Consider the following 11,467-nt stretch of genomic DNA (forward strand, 5'->3'; position numbering starts at 1 on the left):
TAAGGATGTTGCTAGCCACCATCTGTATCCTACCGTCTGCTAGAGTTTCTAGTCAGTACAGCAAAGCAGGAGAAAGACATGAAAGATTTATGTTTGTTTCAATTTGCAGATAACATGGTTGTGTACACAGAAAAATCCTAAGAACTCTTCCCCAAACTCCTTACCATACTAATGCCTGAATTTCATAAAGTCACAAGATACAAGGTCAATATTAATAAAATCAATTGTTTTTCTAACCACCAAACCATTTTCAATTACACTAAAAGTCATGAGCTAGTTAGGGACAAATTTCACAGAAATATATGCAAGACCTATGTAAAGAAAATTACAAAAGCATTGCTTAGTGACATTAAAGAAGATCTAAGAAATGAGAGAGATGTGTTCATGGATTGGAAGAGTAAATATTGTTAAGATGTCAATTATCTTATTGTTGATCTATAGACTCAACACAATATGTGTCAAAATCCCAATAGGTGGCTCTGTAGAAATTGATAAGGTGATTCTAAAAATTGACAAGGAAGTATAAAAGAACTAGAATGACTAAAAATTGTAATTAAAGAATTTTTGTAAAAGGACAGACAGAACTTATGCTACCGAGTTTTTAGACAGAGAGTTACACGTTTCAAGATAGTGCGGTATTGGCATTAGGACAGTGCCAATTGTCATTGATCTGTGGACTGGGATAGAGTCCAGAAATAGACCTACACATATGGTTGATTGATTTTTGACACTGTTGCTAAGGTGACTCAATGGAAAGAAATGATACTTCAGCAATGGAGCTTGAACAGCTGGACGTCCATCTGGAGAAAAAGAAAGTTTGACCCTAACTATGCACCATACACAAAAACTAATGAAAATAAATCAGACCTAAATATTTACAAAACTAAAACAGTAACGTTCCTAGAGGGAAACCTAAGAGAATATCTCCAGAATCTTGAGTTAAGATTTCTTAGGACAGGGCTGGGGATTTAGCTCAGTGGTTCCGCCGCCTGCCTCGGAAGTACAAGGTCCCGAGTTCGATCTCTGGCACCAAAAAAAAAAAACACAAACAAACATTTCCTAGGGTACTGAAGCCAGGCATTCTAACAGAAAATGTTGGTAAATTGGATTTCTTGAATTCAAGTTTTCTGATCTTCAAAAGACACTGCTAAACAGTTAAAAGGCAAGTTAAGGAAGGGAAGAGTATACCTGAATTACACTCCTGACAAAAGACTTGGTCCAGAACATGCAAACAATTCTCACCACTCCACAATAAGGAAAGAAAAGACCCGTGAAGACAGGTAAAAGACTTGGACAGTGTCTTAGTAAGGGCCTTAGCGGCTGCCACTGCAGTGTCAGGAAGCGCCTGGAGAGTCGCTGTTCGGCCCTTTCGGTCAGCTTGGACTCCGTTTGCCTTGGGGTGTAGCCCCCCGCCCCCTGTTCCTCCCCAGTATTATTTGCTCCTTTACATCCACAGACACTTTAAATTTCCAGTCACTGTGCTTCTGGCTCTTCTTTATAGAGCATGATCTTAAAAATTCATATTCTTTTAAAAAATCCAAACCCTATCCTGTTGGATAATAACCTCAGTCATGAATTTGAATTAACCTGGTATTTCTGACTCTCTGGCTATAGGGACACTCATCTCTTGGCGGACCGTGCCCAGGTGACTAGAGGTTCCTGCAGCGAAATGGCAGGGAGTCCACTGCCAACATAAGCCCAGCTCTCACGTCCCCCTATGAGCAGCACTGTTCTTTACGGTGACCTGAGACTGTCACTGTCCGTTGTCTTCCCCACAGCTCTGGAAGTGTGGCCCCCTTAAGACTCACCAGTTAATGGGAGCCGCAGGAGCTTTTGCAAGGCCAGTCTCCTGCAGTTGAGTTCCCATTCTTCCTCCACCTGTGGGCTAGACAACAAATTATCCTCTAAAGTGGCACATGGTGGTGCACACCTGTAATCCCAGCACTCTGGGAGGCTGAGGCAGGAGGATCAAAAGTCGGAGCCTAGTCTGGGCAACTTAGTGACTTAAACCCTCTCAAAACAAAACAAACCAAAAAAAGTTGAGAATGTAGCTCAGTGGGAAGGTCCTGGGTTTGATCCCCAGGGCTGCAAAAACACACAAACAAAACCCAACTTCCTCTAGCTAAGGATGGTCGGATGATTAAGTGTGCTGTAGGATTTGGGGGAGAAATTCTGGGACCCGAGACTCCAAACTCGACATACACCATAGCAGGCAGGACACAGTCCCCAGCCCCTGGGGAACAGAGCTCTGGGCAGTGGCTCTCCTCTAAGGCCTTAGGCCGGGAAACTGTCGGAAGGAGCTTTCCTGTGCTGGCTGTCCCACCACGCTGCAGAAACAGCACAAACACGCGGGGGACGTGACGTGAAGGTAAACCCCACGGGAAGGACGCTCTCGTGGCGGCAGGTGGCGGGGCCGCCATAGCCGGCAGGGTTAACACGTGGGTGGGGAGAGGGGCACGTGAAGGCGGACGCTGCTGTCCCCTTCCAGGCCGAGGGCCGGAAGCTGCGCTCTCAGGGCGCCTCCACGGCCCGCAGGAGGCAGGCGTGCAGCTTCCCTGCAGGGCAGTGGAGAGGATGGAAATGCCCCGGCCTGCAGCCCAGCCGGGCTTGCCAGTGGGCGGTGGGGACGCCTGCCAGGTCTGCGAGCTTTCGGAAGATGGAAATCCAGATTGTTTTTTTTTTTAATGGGAAAGCTCCTATTTTTAAAACACAGTGTGGGCCAAACCAAACACGTTTGTGGGCTGCATTCAGTCTGCGGCCTACCATTTCGAGGCCTTTGATTTATAGTTCTCACAAAACATGACGTTTCGGTTCCAATTTGTAGTCTTGAGGCTTCTGACTTCCGGACCGAGTTCGTTTCTGCACTTTGCCTTCCCCCTTCCTGCCTGGTGTTTACACGCTCTCACTCCCCGTGGGATTATAATTTTCCTAACATACAACTTGCATCTTTCGTATTTTTGTGTCCACTCTGTGGCTTCCTATGTATATAATACACACTGGTGCCCTGAAGCGACCGGCCCTACATGGTGTGTGTGCCAATTCCTCAGAGGGGACTCACAGCTCACCTGGGGTCCATGCACCGAAACGCAATTTGCCAAAATCCAAATATCTGAAGGCCATTTCAGGATACCCACCTCCAGGAATAGTCAACTCCACTTCAGTGCAACTTCACTTCGAAACAAACTAAAATATCTAGAAACCATCTTATTCAAAACACCACAGGCCTAGGAGTGAAGAATGGGCTTGAGAGGAGGGGATCTGAGTGTGAGGTGGGCACTTGAATCTGGGGCATTTGCCACACCAGAGGTGGGAGGAGAGGCAACGCGGAGCCCTCAGTGGGGACCTGGAGATAGCGGAGAGCAGAGCCTTACTCACACGCCTTGGCGTGGATCTGCCCTCCTGCCCCCCAGCCCTCAGCCCTAACGTTAGATTCCTGGCCTTTTGGGGGGAAACAGGTGAGCCCTGCTTTGATAAGAGTAGTAGGACAGACACTTCTGAGGCCAGGGCCGAATTGTCACCCCTTTTCCCTGGACAGGCCGGCGACCTGCTTGTTCCCATCCAGCTTCATTCCTCACAACCCACTCTGGCAAGGTGACTCTGAAGGGAAATGATTCTTTTTCCTTTTATTCTGGTAATGGGGATTGAACCAGGGGCCTTGGCCCTGAGCTACATTCCCAGCCCCTGTTTACTTTTGAGACAGGGTCTTGCTGACTTGCTAAGCTGAACTTGTGATCCTCCTGCTTCAGCCTCCCAGAGTGCTGGGATGACAGATTGGCCCACCAGTCCAGGCTCTAAGTAAAATTAGATTCTTAAGCTTGTGGTTAACAGAACTGTTCAAAACTGCAAAGCGTGCTGAGCATGGGCCTGAGGCAGCACCTCCTTGTTCTCTTCCAGGCCCTGTCTGCCCTTCTGTGGCTACGCTCCTCCTCCCAGAGCCAGAGGGCCCCAGCCCCGAGGACATGTGCCCACCCAGCTGCCCTTCCCACCACCTCTGTTCCCCACCAGACAGGCCAAGGCCCCTTTCCCAGGCGCCCTCACTCCACAGGCCAACCCGGGACCAGGTGTTCGTATGCGCGTGTAAAGGGTGGGGTGGAGAGGTACAGAGCTTGCCCTTAGCCTGGTGCTCACAAGACCTCAGGGGGGGCTTTCGGCCCCAAAGCAGGTAACTGGAAAGACACCAGCCGTCATTTCAGCAACTTTGTGAGCCCAGGGTGTATAAAGCTATCTGGAGTGGCTGCATTTCTATGACAACATGAGAGCAGCCAAGTCACGGTGACAGAATAGTTCCTAGCGCCAGTCTGGTCAGACTTGATCCTCAGTCAGAGAAAGCCCCCACTCAGGTGCCGGATGTGTGATAGAAGCCTATAAAATGTGCGGTCGTGGAGACTTAATGAGGTGATCACAATATCAGTCTGCCTGCCAGTCACCCCAAGCCAGAGTCTCCGCATGCCACCCTCCACCCATGGGCAAAGGCTTCTGTCCAGTGCCAACTCCCCGGAATTTTCTTAGTCACATCTTAGACACAGACACATCAGCGACAAGAGTAAAAACATGTGTGCCATGTTAACAATCAGCTCACCATCTCACTAATTATAGTAAATAATTAAAGAAGATATCAAATATTCCTTGAGATGTGTCAGCATCCTCTGGGAAAAATTATATGGCCTTCATAGGAAAGCATTTTGATCAGTAATGCTGATTGTCTTAGGGAACGTTGGGAGGCCCTGCCAAACACACGGTATGGGGCAAACTCAGGAAAATTTGTTTTAAAAACGTTTCCCCCTAAAAACTGTAAACTCTAATTGCATGTTGTATTCTACTTCTGTTAGTAAACATGTCTGTGGCAGATGTGTTGTAGGTGCAAGATGCTAAATTCTGATCATTATTTAACATGTTCTCATTCTGTTGGTTCCTTGTTACAAATGGAAAGAGATTTCATTACGAAAAATTTTAATTGAGGTAACATTCACAGGACATACACACAACAGTTATAAAGTATACATTTCAGTGTCATTTAGTATACTCACGGTGTTGACTAACCACCACCTCTCTCTAGTTTCAAAGTTTTCTCATCATCCTAGAGAAACGCCCTCCACATTGCCCGCCATCTCCTGGTAACTGCTAATCTGCTGTCTGTACATTGCTTCTTCTGGATGAATCATGTAAGAGAATCATACAATACGTGAGCTTTTACCTCTGGCTTCTTTCATGCAGCATGTTTGAATTTCATCTAGGTTGTAGCATTTATCAGTACTTTGTTTCTTCTTATGGCTTGATAATGCCCTATTTTATATACATGGCGTGATAAAAAATTATAGTGAATGTTCACATTTAAAAATTTATTATAGTCAAAGACACATTGCCATCAATTCCCCTCAAAAAACCTCGCTGCACTTCAAACACACCTGTCTCATCTTATTTGCCACTTTCTGAAACAGTTCTGGAAGTCTTCCTTCCTGAGTATCTGTAGTTGTTTGGTCCTGGCTGCCTCCATGTCCTGAACAGATTCAAAACTTTTGCTGTTTGTGGTCGTTTTGACTTTGAGGAAGAGCCAGAGCCACACAGTGTAGCCGAGCCCGGGTTCTGAGCCCTATGTTGGGGACCACGTGTGGCCAACCCACCCGGCCGGCCGTGCTCTGGGACCTAGACCCCCTGCCCTGTTCTCCCTGACTGGGGGCGAATGAGCATGAACCACAGAAAGACACGGAGTCAGCTCAGCATGCGGGGAGCCAGGGGCTCCTACCTCTTTAAGCTGCGGAGAAGCCACGCCACCCCTCACCCTCAAGTCTGGCTCACCTCGCCTTTATTCACCTGAACACGCACAGGCAATCAGAGTAATGCAAGGTCCCTCTGCTCTCCAGTATCCATCAGTACACGCTCTGGGAAGCGGCCTCACCTCAGCTGTCTTTGCTTTTCCCTGGAACCTGCGATAGCCATCACCCCTGTGTGCAGCCTTTTTCCTGCATGCTCACAGGGGAGGCCGGTTGGGCCTCAGTTCTCTGGTCTCCAACAACACAGCACCAGGTCTGGTGAATAAGGTGGATGAGGACACAGCCTCATGCTTTTATGAGCCGACTTGCTGTTGGACGGCACTGGGCAGCAGAATTCACTGTAGCTTTGATCACACCGTGTGAAGACCCTCAGGAAAGAGCACTTCCAGAGCTGCCTCAGAAAGTGGCAAGAGTGATGGGCTGAGTGTGTTGGAAGTGAGGGGAGGATTCTGAGGGGCATTCTTGGTGCTCTGTCTTTCACTGTACTAATTTTTAAGTTAAACCTTCCTTGTGTGTTTCAAATACACCTTGTAAATTTGGGACAGGCGTGGGATAATTGCTATCATAATTTCTGTTTAAAAGGGGAGGAAAAAAGCCAACAGGAGCAACCAGGCCACAGAACTTCTGCACTTCAGCTAAGCACATGCTGGAAGTTCTTTGGTAGGGACACAGACCTAAGTTTTCCTGGGAATGGTTTCCCATGGCTCTTGGCTCTGCTCTCTGACCCACTCGTTCTCCTGTGATTGAAGAGCTTTCTCAGCCTGCTTGCTGCATGTAGAATTTAGAGGCCTCGTTTCCTTGTTTATTGTCCTTACTCCTTCCAGCGATGACGTGTTTGCTAATATAATGTTCTTAAAAAGTTTACTGGTCTCCTATACATCTTATTGGCGTTTACTGAGATGAACTGTACTCTACTTTGGGTTACTCAAGCTTCTTAGAGACCTTACTGTCTAACTGAACTGTTTTCCGAGCTCTCACTGTAGATATTTCTGAGGTTTTAACAGACGATTTCAGGGTGAGACACCCTCGGCTTTTCTGCTCTCCCGAGTCTCTGGATTTGGTCTTGTTTAGAAGTCCTCCATTAAGGTCGATGTCAGTTGTCATCTGGTAATCTGGAGAACTTTAATCTGAACACATCCTGGCTTCTCTGTGTCTAGCAGTCATTCCTTTGCGTGTAGACTCCTTTTCTAATTACTTACACAACATGAGGAAGCCTGTTGGCAGCCTCAGCCCTGAATGGGGTTTCCTTAGATGGATGGTGTGGTTCATGAAGCATGTTGTCCTGCTGTACTCCCTCCCCAAGGGCCAGCGTCTCCACACCTGCCTCCACGTAGCGAGTCTCCTGCCCACGGTCCGAAACATTACCTTCCCTACCCCTTCAGCCCTCGCCGAAGCCTCCCGAAGGTAGGCAGCATCTCCAAACATACTTCTGCTAATCCTCTCTTCCAAGTCTTCCCACCGGGCTTGGCCTATGTGTGGTGCCAAGCAGTTGCTCAAAGTTCTTGTGCCAATCTGCATTTCAGCCAGCTGTGAGTTCTTGTCCCTCTGAATGCTTGTTTATATTTGCCCCAGTGTTTCTCCTTCGTTTTCCCTTTCTGGTGGGTGAGTAGTGGGAGCATGTGGTGCTTGCCAGTGCAGTTTTCCAGTTACTTCTGGGGTTGAGCACATTTAAAAATGCTTATTGGCTATTTTTAGTTTCTGGCTTGAAAAAGCCTATTGCAACTTTTGCTCACTTTTCTGCTGTGTTTTCTGATCATAGGAATTCCTTTTGTTTTTTTTGTTTTTTTTTTTTTGACACAGACGATCATTATGTAGCCCAGGCTGGCCACGGCTTCCTGGCAATCTTCCTGCCTCAGCCCCCTGACTGATTACAGGTGTGCACCACCATGCCTGGCCAGTTTGTAGGAATTCTTACATATTCTAGATTTATTTCTATATTTTCAATACCTTTCCCCATTCTATGGTTTGTCTTTCCCTCATTTTAAGTTTTCCTTCAAAGTTAAATAGAAATTCTTGGTCCGTTGTATTCCAGTTTATCACATTTCTTGTGTGTTAGTTCTTCATATATTTTAAGAAATCCTGACTTAACCCAAAGTCATGAAGCTATTTCTTATATTACTTTCTAATTGCTTTATATTTTTTCATATTTAGGTTATAAGCTGTTTCATTTTGTGTATTCTGTGATAAAAGATTTCACTTTCATTTTTTTCTGTATGAATACACAGAATGAATATATTCAGATTATATACAGAATGAATATTCAGCCCAATTAATTGAAAAGTCTGTATTTTCCTTATCGTTCTGTAGGGCCATTTGTTTCCCATTTTAAGTGCTGATCTATGTGCAGGCCGATTTTCAATTCTTTCTTTGGTTTAATTTCTGCCCTCAAAGGCATAGCATACTCTGTTGATTATTACACCTTCATACAATATTTTGTTACCCAATAGAGCTACATCCTCTTTTTTTTTTTTTTTTGGTATTGGGGATCGAACTTGAGACCTTTCACTTGTGAGGCAGGCGCAGTGCCACTGAGGTAAATTCCTGGCCCTACATCCTCTTTTTGTTTTTCTTTGTAAAAGTGTTTAAGCTACTCTGTCATCATAAATGAGTTGAACTTATTCTTCATATATTTTGAAATATACAAAATAAAAAGATGTGTGCATGAATATTCATAGCAGCTTCTCACTGCCAAAATATTGGAAATAATCCAAGTGTTCACCAACAAGTGATTAACAATTTATGTTATATTCAAACAATGGAATGTTACTTTATGATGAAATCAGAAAAAATACCTGAACACCATGAATAAATTTCAAAAACATGTTGAACAAGGGAGACCAGGCACTGAATACTTACTGGGTGGTTTTATTTATATAAAGTTCTAGAAGAGGGAAAACAAACCTAAAATGATATAAAACACATCAATTATGGAGTGCATAGGGAACTGTTCAGAACATCCAATAGCTGATGCGACCCCTGGTGCTACTCTGTCTGTGTAAACTGCAATAGGGTTGAACTCATGTTTCAGATAAAAAGTACCTGTGAGGGCCGGGGATTTAGCTTTGTGGTTTTGCTGCCTGCTGCACAAGCAAAAGGACCCGAGTTCGATCCCCAGTACCAGAAATTTTGGTACAAGAGTGTGAATTGTTCCTACCTTTCAGTGTCTATGGATCAATAACTGACAATGTTTAAATGATAATAATAGCCTGGGGATGGTGTGCACACCTGATAACCCTAGTACTCTGGGAGATGGAGGCAGGAGGATCTCCAGTTCAAGTCCTGCCTAGGCAACTTAGCTGTCTCAAAATAAAAAAAAGAGGCCGAGATGTAGCTCAGTACCAAAGCTGTGGATTCAGTCTCCAGTAACACACACACACACACACACCCCAACACCGCAACAGATAATAATAGCATTAGTAAGCACTAAGATGTCTATTGGACTTAGTATCTACGAGGGATTGTTATGCCTGCATATACCACTCCATTTATTCACAGTAAAAACCCTCATGGGTAAACATTATTATCTTTGTGTTGTAGAGGAGGAGACTGAGATACAAACAAGTTGAGTGATTCACTCCAAGTCCTCCAGTTAGTAGAGGGCAGAGTCAGATGGTGAGCTCCGTGTGTGACTTTGGGCCTGTGACCCACAGAGGCTGAGCCATGGGGGACTTGCTCCATCACGCAGCATGAAAGCCTGACGTGGTGAGGTCAGTGAGAAGTTACCTCTTGCATGCATTAGCAAATTTTGAGCAAAACCTGCTAAGTGGACTTAATACCCATCATTTAAAGTTTGAGAAAAAATTCACCTGCCCCTTCCAAATAAAGCAAAACAGCCATCAGAAACTGACTGCACGGAGGGTGGGGTTCTGGGGGTGAGGGTGGTCGGGACCCCTGGGCAGGTACAGTCGAAGCCTGTTGGGTTAACGGGATCGGTTCCTTGATCTGTCTGAAAGTAAAATTTTCAGCTGTCACTAAGAGCCAGTTCCTTCTTTTTTGCTCTTCTGCTCCCAAAGACATTTATAATTTGTTTGTGATGTTTTGGAATTTGCCTGGATTAGAGGGTCTTTCAAGGTTCAGTTGAACTCTCCGAGGCCTGCTCGGGGAGGGAAACTCCCTAGACCACGTTGCTGTGAGTTCTCCCCAGTGGCCTCTGAAGTCTATGGAACGGCGTGTGAAACCCCACGCGAGTGTCCCCCCCGCAGGCCTTCATTAAGGGACGCAGAGGACACAACAGTGGTGTAGATGTCCCCAGCGGCCACACATTCCTCCCGACATTCGCTTCTGTTTGTAACTTCAGCGGTAAACATTGGTTAATGCAGTGGTTTTAGAAAATTCATTAACCTCAGAAATGAATGGCGCTAAATGAGAATTTTTAGCTGACCTGAAATATTTTTCTGCGATTTAATTACTACCTACCTGTGTTCCAGCGACTCACTTTGATCAATAATCTTTCTAAATACACATAAAACATCAACATTTGAAATAGGTGTTTGTTGCTCACATCTATTCCTTTATTGATCGGCCTCTTAGAGATTAGGAACAGATTTATGCCTTCTCTCTAAAAAAAAAAAAAGAAAAAGAAAAATAACCCTTCATTTCTACCTGCTTTAAAATTTTTTTTCTATTTTCTTATGTTCGTCTCTTTTTCTTGCTTTTGTTCCCAGGCCCCTTCTTTTTCTCTGTGTCTTCTGGCCGGCCTCTGCTAGCAGTCTCTGTCACTTTCTTCCTGGGGACCTGGGGATTGGGGATTGGTGCCAGCAGCAAGGCTGGACTGGGGTCCTGCTCCTGGCCGGCCTAGCAGCAGCACGGAGGAAAGCTGAGAGGGACCATACTGCTTGGCAGTTTTATTGTTTTTGAGTCGTACCGAAGGGAGCCATCGAGGAAGCAGAATGGATCGTGTTCAGTTTAATACACGTCTGTAGAGGGCACCCTGATCTTATGTGACGGGAGCGGAGGCACACACCCCTGTTCTTAGCGGGGAGTGTGGCCCCGGAACAGAAATGCAGAAAGACCTGAGAGAGGAGATTTACTACTGTAGCGTCTCCTTGAGTTCTAAGGCATTACCGCTGTGGAGTGCTCCGCTAGCACTCATGATGAGGTAGCTGATGAAGGTGGATTTTGATTATATCATTTTCCCTTTGGTGCTGTGATTAACAGGTCACCACAAATTCAGCGACTTAACACCGTTATGGTTCTGACGGTCAGAGATCCTAAAGTCACGATGTTGGCAGCTTTCCTAATCACGCTCCTTGTCAATACTCGACACCTGCAATTTAAAGGAGGAGAGGGTTACTTGGGCTCCCAGGTGTGGAGGTTTTAGTCCACGGTCCGCCGGCTGCAGGCTGGGCGATGTGGCAGAGGGGCCTGGTGGAAGACAGCTGCTCACGGCATGGTGGCCAGGAAGCAGGTGGTCAAGGGAGGAGCCCAGAAGGGAAATAGACCCTTCCAGGCCACGCCCATGCAACCTGCCCCTTCCAACCAGACCCCACCTCTAACAACGGTCAGTGGAGCCTCCCTCATCATCCAGTCACCTCCCAGAGGTTCCTGCCTCTGCCCACATGAGGCTTCAGGGAGCATCTAGATCCAAGCCCTGACTCTTTCCTTCTGGGTGTTCCGGAGGAGATCTTGTGCCTTGCTTTCTCCAGCTTCTAGAGGCTGCCTACATTTCTTGGCTCATGACCCTTGCATCTTCAAAG

The 11,467-nt window shown here is 46.1% G+C and overlaps 1 long non-coding RNA gene across 4 annotated transcripts in view; it reads left to right on the top strand.

Moving 5' to 3' along the window:
* The window catches only part of LOC101708405 (uncharacterized), a 104,254-nt gene that overhangs the window by 91,312 nt on the left and 1,475 nt on the right, over positions 1 to 11,467 (top strand). The gene's annotated exons all lie outside the window — the stretch shown is intronic.

The sequence above is a fragment of the Heterocephalus glaber genome, unplaced genomic scaffold (assembly GCF_053883595.1).
Source record: "Heterocephalus glaber isolate CG9 unplaced genomic scaffold, H.glaber_assembly_v1.0 deba00001688, whole genome shotgun sequence".
NCBI classification, from domain to species: domain Eukaryota; kingdom Metazoa; phylum Chordata; class Mammalia; order Rodentia; family Bathyergidae; genus Heterocephalus; species Heterocephalus glaber.